The sequence below is a fragment of the Psammomys obesus genome, unplaced genomic scaffold, assembly GCF_907164565.1.
Source record: "Psammomys obesus unplaced genomic scaffold, mPsaObe1.curated_primary_1811, whole genome shotgun sequence".
Taxonomy (NCBI): Eukaryota; Metazoa; Chordata; class Mammalia; order Rodentia; family Muridae; genus Psammomys; species Psammomys obesus.
The window spans coordinates 6,162,182-6,177,199 of NW_026587759.1; the positions used below are offsets into that span (position 1 = coordinate 6,162,182).

General features: G+C 44.7%; 1 protein-coding gene and 1 non-coding gene across 2 annotated transcripts in view; both read right to left on the reverse strand.

The window, feature by feature from the left end:
• Adgrv1 (adhesion G protein-coupled receptor V1) overlaps positions 1-15,018 on the reverse strand; it is a 520,333-nt gene that overhangs the window by 32,718 nt on the left and 472,597 nt on the right. The gene's annotated exons all lie outside the window — the stretch shown is intronic.
• LOC129674183 (small nucleolar RNA SNORA17) lies at positions 8,009-8,135 on the reverse strand. The gene has a single exon (XR_008719780.1). It is a non-coding gene; the product is annotated as a small nucleolar RNA SNORA17 (small nucleolar RNA).

Consider the following 15,018-nt stretch of genomic DNA (forward strand, 5'->3'; position numbering starts at 1 on the left):
TCTATCTATCTATCTATCTATCTATCTATCTATCTATCTATCTATCTTCATCATCATCATCTATTTATTTGCTTAACTGACTGAGGAACTGGTTTATTTCTCTGCATAAACAACGCAGCTGACAACAATGCCTGCTTCTGAAAAGTTTAAATTCTAGTAAAACATGGAATGTAGGTGAAGAGGAGAGAAGAGATGGAAACAGAAATAAATGCAAGAACATTCTGTAGCATGTTAGATGATAAACGTGAAGTTCAGGGAAGCAAGAAGCCTGCAGGCTAGCTGCATAAGTGAGTGGTCAAAGAGGCCACTGAGAAGGCCAGGGTGAGAGTGATAGGATTGTTGGCTTGGCCAGATGTAGAGCTGCGGGAGACAAGCCGCTGGGCTTGCCTGTGAGGGAGTTTCTAGGCTGGGAGACTGGGTTAACTGAGATGAGAAGATGTACTTGGTGAGCAGGCAGTGCTTGCCTTTGTTGATTTACTTCAAGCGGAGAATTGCCGCAATAGACATTCTTTTCAGCTCTATGAGAATCTTTAAAATTTGAAACTGCTGGCAAGACGTGGAAATACTGATCTTTAAAAAGGATGTATTGGGCTGGAAGGTGGCTCAGTGGTTAAGAGCACTGGCTGCTCTTTCGGATAACTACAGTTCAATTTCTAGCACCCATGTTAGGCAGATTTAAAAACCCCTGTAGGTACAGTTCCATAATATCTGACACCCTCAGACATACTCACGGCATACTTACACACTAAAATAAATCTTAAAAATCAGCATGTAATTCATTTTCTTTTGAGGAGTGAATGAAAAAAATAAAAAAAGGAAAGCATGTGACTGGTCCTAGGTACGGTAGAGGGTAAAGTTTATTATAGACATGTGGGGAGCATAGCCTGGGCAGTGACACCCGGAACAGTCCAGAGTGAACATGACTCTGAGCCATGTGAGGGGAGGTGGGGGAGAGGACAGGGGAGGGGAAAGAGGGAAATCAGGTGCAGCAGCTGGGGGGTTCCAAAAGAGAATAGAAGAAAAGTACCAGGTTACCAAAATAGTTGGATTGTGTAGGGAAGAACAGCTAGGGTAAGGGCAGCCACTTGGCTGGAGACGTTTGGGGTGGGGGCAGGGTATGCCAGCCAGGAGGGCCCTGTGGAACTGGTAGGGACTGCAGGATGATGGGAGAGTTTGGCGGCTTTGATGTCTAAAGTAGGCACCTCAGCTATTTGTCCCACATTTGAAACCTAACAAGCAGAATGTTTGTAAAGTTTCCACTGCTGTAACAAAATTACCTGAGATACTTGACCCATAAGAACATTTTCTTTTGACTTACAGTGTCAGACCCTGGTGGTTTCCTTGACACCTATGCTTATAGGAGGTAGCAAACCATGGTAGAAGGGTTATTTCATAACCGCTATTCCTGCAAGGGTTATGTGCGACAGTCTAATGGTAACCTTCTCGGGCATGCCTAACTTTCTTCCCACGAGGCCCTGCTTCCAAACACTTCCAACATTCTCAATACTACCAGACCGGAAGCAAGATTTCAACACATGAACTTTTGGGAGACATTAAGACATTAGCCAGAACAGATGGATCATGCAGGGCAACACTGTTTGCATAAACAGTAGCCATGAAGATACACTCAGTGACACCTCTGCATGTGTGGAGGTTTGCTCCAGGAGTCTACTGAGGTGGCCACAAAGGGCACGTAGTAGAGTCCTTCTTGACAGCATTTCCATATATTTGGTGCACAGCCTCCAATAGTTCCATATTACCTCTAGATTACTACAGTACCTGATCCAAAGTGGGATCTGTATCAACAGTTTTGATACTATATTGTCTAGGGGATAATGACGAGAAGAGAAATAGGTCTGTGTTCAGTACAAGTATGATTTGGTAAGAATATTCCCTGCCTGTATTGGTTGAGTCCTGACATACAAACCTGTGGAGCTGTGTCTTCAGAGATGGACTAAAACCTACAGTCAAGGCCATCACAACATAGTTGTTAGGGTAAGTGACCTGATCGCAAAGAATGCATGGAAAATGTTTAGGTCCAGAGAACATCCAGATGCTAGCCACAGAAGAGTATAGCAGAGACTTAAGGACTTAGGTCAGAGAGGCCTCACTTCACTTCCGGGTCAGGACCTCACCTAAGTCCTAGTGGGTGAATTGCGGCATGCTTAGCTCCATGCCTGGTGCACAGTAAGCACATGCTTACATGCAGCTTTATTGGTTAGGAGAAGCAGGACTAGAACAGGGAAGGAAAGAGCAAGAAGAGGAGATGGAAGAGAAAGTGGAGAAGATCCTGATGGCCTTAAATAATTCTCTAGGTTTACGTTGATTAAATACGCTTTCTGTTAATATGTTGTTAAATTCACTTCTGCTGTAAGCCAGATCAACAAGCCATGAGAACATGTGGATGACCGGATGCCAAGCCAGGCTCACACGCGGCTCAGGTGGGATGATCTCTGCCGTCTCCCTGCCACCATGCTATTAGGATGCCCTTTATGAGACTTCCAGTTCTTCTCTTTGGCTGGTCAGGATCCAGCTTTCACCTAGCACTTACTTGAAGTCTTCTGGGCACTCACTAATTTGTAGTAATCTCTCCTGGTTCCAGCCCTGTGGCCTTGGGATCTGCATTTTCCCTCAGGGCTATTTCCTAAGCAGTTCCCTGAAGACCCACTCTCCCGGCCCCTCTGTTTGCCAGTAAAGCCCATAAATCTTAATGACGGGGCTAGCACAAGGTCCTCAGCAAATTCCTGTTAAATCCAATCTCTCATTTGAAACTTCCAACGTTCTGCTCCTCTCCTACAAATCCTTTTCATTTACAGAAATCCTAGTCTTGAAATGACTAACAAGTTCTAGCACCGCATCCCCAGGCTGACATTTTCAAATTGTTTACATGTTTCTCAGTTTTTTTTCCAGTGTGTACTATCAAAACAATGTTTATATTAAAAACACATTTAACTATCCAACTTTTCTCTAAGAACTGCGCTGATAGCCAGCGGCACTTAGAGGGGCTGAAGTAGCAAAAGGTTACACACTTGACTCAAAGGGTAGACTGAGCGTGGGGTTAGGAGAAAAGAGGTCAGCCCTAAGACAGTCTGGTGGCCTTGAGCAGGAAAGGGAAGCTGTTGCCTCAGTCACTGCACTAGGTCTACTGGACGTACATATTATTTTATGTGCCAAATGCAGTCAGTCATGGGCTATGTGTTTACTTTGCTTTGAAAAGTTGCTCTGCTTCTTGTAAGTTTTTTCTGGTGGAAGAAGTCCAATTCGTGAGGTAATCTGTTTGAAACACTGGGCTGGGAACAGGATTGTTCTGTGACTTGGCTCTGTCACTGCTGCACCACTGCTGTAGAAAACAGTGAGGAACTGAAGAACAGAAAAAAAAATCCAGCGGTGAGAGAAAGGCTGTGTTTGGAGGTGCCTCTTTCAGAGGCAGCCAGTAGCACACACGTAAGATATAGTTTGATTATCTGACATCAGAAGGCAAGCATCCAAGTTCCAGAAAACCCACAGGTGTCTGTTTTATAGGTCACAACTTCCTGCTTTCAAAATTCCAGTAATAAGATAGTGACTGCCTCAAGCCATAGATATGGAAGTCCCATTGTCACCCCGCCCTCCGTGGGCTGTTCATCACCCCTGGGCTATGTTCTGTAGGAAATGATCAGGCTGCTGAGCCTTGCTTTTTTGCAAGAGAACTAATATTTTGTTTGTTTGTTTAGTTTTTTGAGACAGGGTTTTTCTGTATAGCCTTGGCTATCCCTGACTTTGTAGACCAGGCTGGCCTCAAGCTCACAGAGATCCACCTGCCTCTGCTTCTGCCTTCCTGAGTGATGGGATTACAGGCATGTGCCAAGATGCCTAGCAAGGACAAATCTTACTAGAAATGTGAGTTAATCTAAAAGGGGCCTTGCATAGAGCTTTTACCTAAGAAAGGTAGCTCCCTGAGTGCATAGCTGGTCAAGGAAGTGACTTGCAGACAAAGCAAAAGCAAATTGGATTAGCAGTTTGAGTTCAGGATATGAAATCAGGAAGCTGGCTTCACAGCAAGCACCAGGACTTGTCCCAAACCATTTAATTCTTATTTGTTTTCATAATAAAAATTTGGGATGCTTTCAAAATCAACAGACTGCCATAGTGTTGATTCATAGCCTAAACAACCTCCTCTACCTCCTTCCTCAAGTCACACTGACTCTTGAACTTTCTAGAAGGAAGCCAGCTTCACAGCACTGCAGAGTTCCTGGAACACCCTGGAAAAATTGCTACAGCATTGTGAAAATCTAATCATGCTGCTTAGTATTATAATTTTGAACAATCAACAGGATCCATTTGGACTTTCTACTGTTGTCACTGGGAACCATATGGCTTGTTTCAGTAAGCATCTGTGATTCTCTTCAGCTAGACGCCATACGTAATGTGCTTGTGACGATTCTAGTAAATGACAGCAGTAGCTCCGTCACTCTGTACTGCTGGTTACTGAGTGCACAACCCTACGGAAGGCACAATTTTTTGCTGTTTCTAACTTCATGGTCTGCTACTTCTACAGACTGGGAGAGACAGGAAACACTGCAGTACATTTTTGCTTCAACCAAGCTGCCAGTGCCATGATAGTGTCCAGCCTTTTGTTGTTATTTGATTGTTCGTTCCTCCTGTTTGTGCTTCATGGTACATTTTCTATGAACACAGCAAAAATGTATTCGTATATTAACTTGTCGGTGGCTTTGTCATTTATAATGAAAAGGAAAGAATGGAAGCTCTAGATACAACTAGTCCTGGTTGCCAATTTTGATTCTGTGGACTTGAACAGCCAGTAAGTTTTGAGCCTCTGTTTCCACACTTTGAGAAGGCTACATCTTGCTGATTCAAGATCTGTTTTCAGTGTGAAGTGATTTTCATTCTTTAGTAGTTATTGAGCAAGTCTAGTACATAGAACACTGGGACAATGGTACTGAGCAATGGAGGCAAGTGGGCTGACTCCTGCAGGCGTCTCTTCACTGTAGTGGTGGTCTACAATTTCTTTGAAATAAAAGGGAAAAACAGATGATTTGAAGAAAAATAAAAATAGCGGAGAAGTGTATGAATACGGTCATCATAAAGGCGTTAAATAAATATTAAAATTTAGGAATACTGTATTGTACCTTCTCTAAAGCATGTTCTAGGACTCTAACATTTCAGTCTCACTATTTTCAAAAGTCTCTAGCAACTGGGCATGGTGGCATATGCCTATCAGGTCAGCACTGAAGAGGCTGATGCAGGAAGATGACATGTTCAAGGCTGGGTCAAGATACAAGGTAGCCTAGACAAAGTGAGAACCTGTCTCAAAAACAAAAATGTCTGTAAATATCTTACAGCATTTCAGCAGCATTCAGAAACTCCTGAACATTCAAGGAGCTGTGACATTACAGAAACACAGACTTTCTTTATCCCAACATTCCAGAAGTGATATGACTTTTATAGCCCACCTTCAAAGACCACATCTTTCCAAAAGCCACTTCTGGGTGCTCCTTATCATGCGATTAACTGTTCAAGTCTGCAGCATCACCACTACCAATAAATACCAATGACACAAGACAAAACCAGCTTCACAGTGAAAGCAGCCGGCATTTTCTGTTTCAGCTTCGCACATTTGGCCTTTCTTTACATACATAGATGTTCCATTCATGACTTTTCAACTCCACAACAGTTTGATGGTATCACATGCTCATGAGAAACCACTGTGATGGGTAGCCCTGGCTGGATTAAAAGCTGCCTAGGAGATCAGAAAATTACACCTTTGAGTGCCTGAGAGGGCGTGTTCCTGAGAGGGTTAGTTCAGGAGGAAGGAGCCTCCTTGAGTGGGGGGAGCCCATCACATGGGCTGGAGGCCCAGAGAGAATAAAAGGAAAAAAGAAGAGAACCCAGATGGTGGGTCCATGCCCCCCCCCTCCGCTTTCTGGCCACTGGGAAGTGAATTGTTCTGATCTGTGTTCTGCCTACTTACAGGAACTAAAACAAACCTTTCTACCTCAAAGTTATTTTTTAAAACTGTTTATCGGTTCTTTGTGAATCCCATATCATGCACCCCAATCCCACTCATCGCCCCCTCCCCTGGTACCCGCCCTCCACCCTTGCAACCTCTCTACCAGCAGAGGAAAAGAGAAAGAACTCATTGTGGAAGCTGTAGTGTATCCCAGTGTGCTCCACAGCATGCACTTCTAGTCACACTTCTTGGCTTGCAAATGTTCATTGCAACAACTTGTTGTTCTGGTACAAGACCCCTAGCTTCTGCTGCTCCATCAGCACCGGAAACTCACTGGGGCTCCTCTCAGATATCCTGCTGTTGCCCAAATCTAGGGATTTGAATTGGCCCAGCCCAGCGTTTACCCATGAATGAACTGTTGGAGGGCAGGAAGGGGCGGGTCCTACAGATCCAAAACTACAGGGTCTCCATGAAGTAGAGCAACAACACTCTCACACCCCAGGCCTGCTCACCGGCAATCCCCACATTCAGGGCTAGCTCTACTTGCTGCCAAGGTGAGGTGCCGGGCCTGCTCCCCCAAGGACTTCAGGTGAGAAACGGGACCAGTTGTCCTGCTCTTATGACTCCATCTGGGCCAGCTCTCTCTCCTGCCAGTGTCAAGGGCAGAAGGGAAGGAAGGTCATCTTTTCCTCACTAACTCCACTGTACAGTGGATGAGAGGCAGTTCTGGCTCTACCATGCTTACACCCTTGGGGCCAGCTCACCCCCCCCCCCCAGGGCCATATCTACTGTGCTGCCAAGGTGAGGGGCAGGGACAGCTCTCCTGTTCTAATGACCTTGGGGTCAGCTCGCCTACCTTTCAGAGGTGGCAAAGATTCTCCTTATCTAAGTCACCACTGGGAAGACAGGTGGTGGGGCCAGTTCTACCAGGATCAAACCTATACCCCTGCGACCTGGGTCATCCCTACTGTGTTGCCCAGGCGAGGTGCAGGGCCCTCTTTCCTCAGTGCTGTAGCTAGTGAGGGGCAGGAATAGCTCTCCTGCTTTCACAACCTGAGGGCCAGGTCTTTCACCTGCTGCAGGTATAGAAGGCAAGGGGGGCGGGTATGCTATCACTTGGGAGATGAGCGGCAGGCCGGCCTTTTCAAGCTCATATCCTCGGGGCTGGCTCATCTGCAACTCCTACAGCGTATGTGGTGCTCGCCCAAGTCCTGCAGCTGGCTAGAGGCAAGGTCAGCTCTCCTGCCCAACTCTCACGGCCAGCTCGCATAATGCCCAGGTAAGTGGTGGGGCCAGTTCTGCACAGCTGAGAGCAGTAGCATGTCTACAAGTATAAGCCCAGACCAAGGACATTGGCCTGGCCTTTGGCGGTAACAAAACCCTGCTGCTACATGGCAACAAACCCAAATGTGGCCTCTTGTGGTGGCACAGGCCAGGACCCCTACCACGGTCCCTGGTGGTGTGCCCCGCTACTCACATCAGGCTGTTCCTCACTGCTCTCAAGTCTCCTTTTCTGCTTCTCTTCACTGGGCACACATCCTTCTGTTTCTCTTTCTCTTCCATATCCACACAATTGGTTCCCAGGATCTCTGAGTGTCTAGGATCTTCTCAGGAATGGTCTCAGTAGTGCTATGCCATGCTCCTCCATTACAGCACTGGGCAGTGGCATCTTGGGCATGGTCTGCCCTGTCAGACCTGCATGGTATGGGGCTGGTGGTCACTTGGGCTAGGTCCCTGTCCAGGCCCCATAATGCTGGTGGTCCTTTCAGGACTGCTTCTCTCACAGGCCTGGTAGTCCTAGGCTTACTAGTTCATCTAGTGTCTGGCTTTTCTCTGCCCTGGGAGCTTGTCTGGCCTGCGAGGCACTGTACTTGTGGCTATCTCAAGCTAGTTCCTCACCCTGGCCTGCCTCCATGGCTCTATCGTCATCTGTCTTGGGCTCACTCTTGCTCAGGACTTAAGGTCCTAGGTAGGGTTCTTCTGGTCTCTGGATCAATCCCTGCTGTGAGAGCCTATCCAGGCCATCTCAGAGCCATCACAGGCTTGCTTTTCTCAGGGCTTGTTAGGCTACTAACCATTCAGATGGTCTCAGGTCAGAACACTGAGCATAGACCTAGCCTCCTCTCTGCCACCTACTGACACACATGTGACACACAGCCACTAGGGGCAATGCCTCTGGGGCAGTTCTACATGGTTTTGCTCAGGTATTTTGTCACAGAAATGATGTCACTGTGGTGAGGCAGTAAGAAGTTGCCCACAGAGCATCGAAGTCCCCATGAGCGATGTGATCACAAAATTACTCACCCATTCTCTACAGTTACTGTGCTTAGCAAGCCACATAAGAAAACCGATACGTCATCATAAAACAGGCTCTATGTTACATGGTTTTGTCACCTGCACATAAATGTGTTTTCCTAGAGTAATGAAGGTAAGGTAGAGCATGCCAAGGTATTTTGTTTCAGGTGCCATCAATGCATGACTGTCAGCGTATGAATGATTTATATTACTCAGTTTGCTCAGTGACACTACTTTTTCCCTCTTATTTTTCACACAGAGAAAAAAGAATGCAGAAGGTTGTCCCATTTCTAAATGATAACTGACTAGTGATTGGGACTCATTGTCAGTATGATCAAGGAAGTAGCTAATTATTAACTTGTTCTCTCTTGAGTTGCTGTTTTACTGTGTACTTATCAAAGTATTATAAATGTAGCATTTGAGTAAGCAGTTTCAGTAAAAATAAAAATTAAAGTTTGAAATCAAAATGTGTTCTGTAAGTCCCAAGATGTCCTCAACAGAGCAAAGAAAGGCTTAAGGAGGACCGGCATAGGGAGCACCTCCCTAAGGAACATATACATTGGGAGTACCCATACAGGGAGTGCCCACATGGGGAGTGCCTACCTAGGGAGCATCTCCAGAGGGAGCACCTACATGGGGAGTGCCCACATAGGGAGCATCTCCAGAGAGAGCATCTATATAGGCAGGCCCTACATCGGACACACCCACAAGTGAGGAATTATGTGCTGAAAATTGAAGTTTACCTTCCAGCCCCAGTCCCTGTGACTTGCTAGTCTAGACCCCCTCAGTCTCAGTTTTTCAACCCAAAACAAGAATTCTAGAGAGCATTTAGATTTGAAAATTTTGAAAAGTTTACATAAAAAAAAAAAACAAACAAACAATGAATGAATGTCAGTGTTCACAAATCCTTTTCAGGTGCTGATATAAGGCATGGTTCACTTTTCTTTCTGTTTGCTTTTCTAAAATTTTGTAATTAAAACATAAAGTCCCAAGTGAGTGGGCTTGACTCTCCTCTTTAAGATGAAGAAAGCAAGCCTTAGGATCTTGGCCCAGGTCACACAGTGAGATACAGCCAGGTCTGGGTTTCCAAATTCAGTAGAAGGAGCTCTAGCTTTCTAGTTTTTGAGCTTTAGTTCTCTGGCTTTTTGAGCTTTATGGGCTTTTTGAGCTTTGAGCAATCAAGCCTTTGCCCTTGGGTTTTTTGGCCTTTTCCTCCTGTGCTGTGTCAGCTGAGCTAGTGAAACTTTTAGATTTTGTTTCCCATTGGGACATGAGGTGAGAAAGAGGGTCAGCTGGGTGCTTTCTCTGCCTCTCTCAGCTAGCAGGCTTTCACCCTAGCATCTGGCTCCTGAGTCTTCATTGGCAAAATAGAATGTTTGGGATTTTCATTCTTTTATAACAACAAGCAAGAACCATATTTGGGCAGAGACAAGGGGCTACCTGCTGTTAGCAAAAAAGGAAACTGAGAGGTTCAGGGTCTTAGGATTCTGGATGCAGCATCTGCTAAATGAGAAGTCTACAGATGCAGATGGAAAGTAGAAAAGGAAGGACAGGGTTGGAGTGAGTTCTACAGTTGTGTACTGTTGTAGTGGAAGCAAGAAGGGGACAGACACTCAAAGTGGCCGTGGGATGAGTGCCACGGTACTTGATAAAGCCGGCCTCAGGACGCCTGGAAGTCATGGACTACATTGCAGGAGCAGTCTTAGGGTCCAGGTCAGGCTTGCATGTGATATCGCTAATTCATACTGGTTCATGAACCACTCTGGTGATTTAAACAGAGCCATAGTTCAGTAAGACTTTATATTCGGTTCCTGTATTATATTCTTTCTGCCTTAAAACAATGCATGCCAAGCTTGGGAGTGAAGAGTACATGATGAGATGAAATATCAAGCACTAACAAAATGTGGTTTTATTTTGGTAGAGACGACCTTTTTATTTCTTAGACTCTATGTTTTCTTCTAAAACATTTGACTCATATGCCTTAGAGGCATAGAAACAAGCAAATAAATAAATAAATAAATAAATAAATAAATAAATAAATAAATAAGAAAAAAGCTGCAGTGGACTCTGTCCAAAAGAGAAAGCACTAAATTTCAGTGCAGGAAGAGAAACCAAGAGTTACAAAACACTGAGGTTCAAATCTACATTTAAGTAACAAAACACTAAGCACAGAGGAGGGTTTAATGTGGAGTTTTATGAGCATGCTATAGAGCCATAGCTACGGCCACACTGAAGAGTGCTCTCGTCTGCTATGGGAACCTACTAGTCTTCACTGGATTACATCATTATTTCACTTTACTGAAAACTGTACATACTTCAAGTCACGTTGGGTCAATGAGAGATGGTTCAATACTGTATTGGACTTATATACATTTGGAAATGAGCTTACTTTCTTAGATGTTTCTTCAATAATTAAAACTGCTTTGGTAATAACAAATTTGAAATTGGATCAAATTCAAGAAAATATGAAAATATTTTATGCTTTCTTGGAAAGGGCCTTAGTTGGCTTCTTAGGAAAAATAGATCTTCAAACTTTGAATGCGTGACTAGGGCGACTGTGTTTCTTAAACATGTCTTCTGTATGGGTATTCCTAAAAGATTTCTCTAAGGAAGAAAAGCACACTATTGACAATGGGAATGTTCCTGCGAATGAAGTGTTATTAACATCAGCTCAGACTGCTCAAACCTGATCATCTGGCTCTTGTGTTTTCAGTTGTTTGAGGCCACACTCACTCCCAGGGCTGTGCTTCACATGAAATATCTGAGCGCACATTATAAGCTGACTTCGTGGTAGGTGGCTTTGTTAAGCAGTATGCTAAGTTCCCAAGCATGTTTGAGAAAGCATGGCTCAGCTCTGGTGAAACACATCTCCAGCTCAGGACCCCACTTTCGTGGCTTGGGTACCACTTCTCTACAGGTTAGGGCACACTGTATCCTTACATGATGACACAGACGCTGACTCTGCGGAGGCGGCCACACTTGAAAAACCTTGACACTAGGGACATCTCCACCCAGTGCAACGGGGCATCTCCACCCAGCTGCCATTTCATTTACAGCAATTCTGCACAAAGGTTGATGACTTAAACATAGACATATGGAACCAGGTAGGGGCTGGAACCACTGTAGACTCATATAGTGAGAGGATAGCTTAGGCTCGGTGAGATAGGATTAGCCCATGCACGATTACTGGAAGGGCTAAAGTATTTGATTACTTTTAGAGGAAAAAATATGGACAGATATTCAATTGTGGTGTGCCTGCCTGTCACCTGTCTTTAAACACTTCAGCACACATAGATACCTTCAAAAAAGACCTCCTTTCACTGGATAATCCCTCTGACAATCATGTAATGAGGATATGCAACTCCAGTTGCTGCTGACCTGTTCCACGCTAGTGCCAGAGGCAGAGGTGACATTCACAATGAACCAGGAAGTATGCAGTATAGAATGCTGTCATAGTACCCACAGCAAGCTGCAGACACACACACAGGAGTGAGGAGGCAGGAAGGCCTGTTGGATTCTAAATCCTCACTTCATTTCAGGAGAGCAGCCACATCTGGAGTACGTCCTCCTTGCGCTGAGCATTGGAGAGATTCCATCACTTTATGACCTGTCCAGTCCTTGGTTATCCAAGTGTATTACATCTTTGCTTTCTCACTGCAGTGACCAAGGAAGTGAACAGAAATGAAACTAGAATTCTAGCATTATTTTCTGAAAACATTAGCTCTCCTCTGCATATGCTGTGATGACAATATCAACAGATATTCATAGAAAAGCGGAGCATGTTAGAGAGTCCAGACAGCAATGCAGTTGGATTAAGGTGGCACTGGATGCGGGGAAGCACCCTCAGCTTCTCTCTCTGTGCATGCTGCCCTGGGGTCCTTTCAGCCAAGCTTTCTCGTGCGCGTGAATAACCCTGGGCCATCGCTCCAGTGTTTGGGTTCTTATTGCCTTGTGTTAGTCTCTAAATGCCCCATATTCCTCTGTCTAGGCAGTTCTATCTCTTTCTGATTTTGTATTACTGGAGGTTGAAGCTATGGATTCGCGTTTTAGGCACACCCTTGCTACACCACCAGCAGAGTTCTATTTCACATTATAAAGGTGGAAATACTTGGGCAAAAGGCAGTTGGCAGTTAAAAGCACAGGCTCTGCCTATGAATAATGGGAAAACCAGTGAGAGATGGGAGAGAACATGGGGAATGCCACAGAGCCAAAGATACATACTAACTTCACCTCCTCCTGTTTGGGGAGTTCTTGCTGCAGAGGGGAGGGGGCAGAAGTCATAATCATTTCTGTATTTTCTTTTTAATATTTATTTTTATCACATCTAGTCATGTGTGTGCATGGGGGTATATGCATGTGAGCACAGGTGCCCATGGAATTCAGAGGCATTGGATCCCCTAAAGATATAGTTACAGGGAGCTGTGAGCTGCCTGTATCATGTGGGTCCTGAGGCCGGAATTCTGATCCTCTGGAAGAGTGCTCTTAACCATGGAGCCACCTCTCTGGCCCCACTTACCTGACCTTAATAAGTGCTTTCAAATGTCCTGAGTGGGTAACAGGAACTTGACTCACTAACTTGATTTGTTACTCACAGTTACTTATATTAAGACTAGCTAAGTTACGAAATTGAGGGAATAAATGATATAAAGCAATTTCCCAGGGACATTTCACAATGAACGAGACTGTAATGAGGATAACAAATACTTAGTGATTTAGTGGTGTTATGCTTGTTATTATAACACACACTGGGATACAGGATGCCCACGGAGGCCAGGAGAGGTCATTGGATCCCCTGGAGCTGGAGTTAGAGGCAGCTGAGCCTATTTCTGTTTTTTGTGTGTATATGCTTTCAAGGCTGACCACTCTTATTTGGACATAATGGGGAGGCTAATTCTTCATCTCCCATCATCCATCAGTTGTCTACAGTTACTTGTCTACAGATAAGACCCTGAAAAGTTTCCTTCTCCCATGTTAACATGCCCATCAAGTCTGCTCTTGTTCTGGTCTTGTTTGTACAGACATTTCCAGGACAGACTGTCCCACAGGGGGCTTCCCGGTACCCGGCTCTCAGTCTTCCTGCCCTGTCTTCCATATATTCCTGAACCGCAGATGCTGTGGTGCCCATGCAACAAGTGGAGCTGGGCTTTCCACTGACACAATCTCCGCCTTGTGTCCAGGTGTGGTTTTCAGTGATGGTTTCTGTTTGCTGTGATGAGAGGCTTCTCTGACAAGGAGTGAGAGGTACACATACCCAGGAGAGCTGACTCATGCCCAAAGCGCCATTTATTTATCCTTCTTGAATGTGTATATATGATGTGTGTGAGATCATGTGGGTATGCATGGACCGTGGCATGCATATGGAGGTCAGAGTACAGCTTGGGGAGCAGATTGCAGCCTTCCACTGTGAACTCCAGGGGCTGAAGTCAGGCCCCAGGGTTGTGCCATAAGTGTTTTCACTTACTCACACATTTTGATGACCCTTTTAATTTTTATCACCAGTTTTTGAAATAGGGATGTGGTCATTTTGCAGTCAATCCAACACTTCTGGGTGCTAATCTTTGTTTGATTATAGATTCTAAGGTCTTACCCAGTTGTTTGTTTAATTTTGCTGATATGCAAGGCATAAAGTGTATCTATCTGCTGACTCTACAGTGTTGCATGCAAAAACATCCTTCAATACAGTTTACTCCATGCACATGTCTGAACAGTAGTCACTAAACACCTGATGAATTGTAGTGGCTTTTAGTAGCTCCATTTATTAATATGCATTAGGTTTCAGTTAAAAATGTGTGAGATAGTTGTTGAACTAAATCCATTTATACTTTTGCTGCTGACTCTGATGGAGCAGATAATATCAGACTGACATTATTGAATAGAACTGTGCAAGTTGGAGAAATATATATATATATATATATATATATATATATATATATATATATGGACAAAATGGTGGATGGAAGGCATCAGAGAGCAATCAGAGTAATTGGTATTTGAGAGGTCAAAATCTTAGAGAGAAGGAAGCCTGTTAAACAGACACCCTGTGTTTATTGCTGTTTTCTTTTGCTTTTGTTTTTGTTGTTCCTCTAGGGATGTTGAGGTTCTCACTCAAAATCCTGGTTGATGAATAGACAGCAGCACTCTGGAATACGCACCAGGCTTTCTTCCTGTGAACAGTTCAAATCTGCCTAGGAACTAGGACTAGACACAAAAAAGAAAGTTTTCTGTGAAAGGGGACAACAATGCTATTTGGCATTGGTAAAGCTGCTTGTTTCTAAAGTGGATGGCCAGGAAACTGGGCAGAAAGCAGCTGCCTGGAAGGTAAAAAAATTTAAGAATCTCATAGGACTGAGAAGTGATGACTTCCAGAGGCTGTCAGGGAGGAGGGGTTTTACAGAAGAAACAAAAAGCCTTTCACCTGAGCTTGTCTCCAGGCAAAGGGACAACTAGGATAATGTTATTTATGCTGTGCAGGCAATTCAACTGGCCTCCCTTAGGGACCTTTAGGGTCCTGACAACGTCCTGTGTCAGTCCCTGTGTCCTATGACATCATGTGGGGCAGGTACATAATGACCTGTCTGCCACTCCCCCTCTCTCTTGCTCTCTTGCTCTTCTGTTCTTTTGCTTTCTCTCCTTTCTCTGTTGGGGCGCCTCCTCTCCCCCACTATTTCTCTCTCTTTACTTTTCTTCTCTGTTTCTCCACCACCGTCCAATAAATCTCTTTCACGTTGAAAGACTCTGGCTAGAGCCTCTCTAGACGGGGAGACCCCACTTCC